A 405-nucleotide genomic window follows, 5' to 3' on the forward strand; every position below is an offset into this window, starting at 1 on the left:
AGGCCTCTAAGAGTCATAGCAGAATCATATGACGGAGAGGGGCCCCATACCCCGAATGCATGCGCGGATATATATATATAGACACTCAACGAAAGAGTCCGTACCAACGTGGGCTCCGGACGAAGGAGCACTCCAAAATAGGCGATTAGAGTCCTAAGCTAGCGTCACCAAAAGCGAGTACTGTGCACAACGGCGGCATAAACGTGACCCCGAGAAGGAGAGGTCATGCGGAATGTGTCTTGGTATGTAAAACGAAATACATTAGCGAATCAAAAACCTAATGAGGGTTATAGAATAAATATAGAAACTGAAAAACATATTCGTTTCTTGGGTCAAGCCAATATATACATATGTCAATAAGCCAAATCGTATCATAATCGAGTGTTGTTTTACGCTTATCATAAT

The sequence above is a fragment of the Lycium ferocissimum genome, chromosome 6 (genome assembly GCF_029784015.1).
Source record: "Lycium ferocissimum isolate CSIRO_LF1 chromosome 6, AGI_CSIRO_Lferr_CH_V1, whole genome shotgun sequence".
Lineage (NCBI taxonomy): Eukaryota > Viridiplantae > Streptophyta > Magnoliopsida > Solanales > Solanaceae > Lycium > Lycium ferocissimum.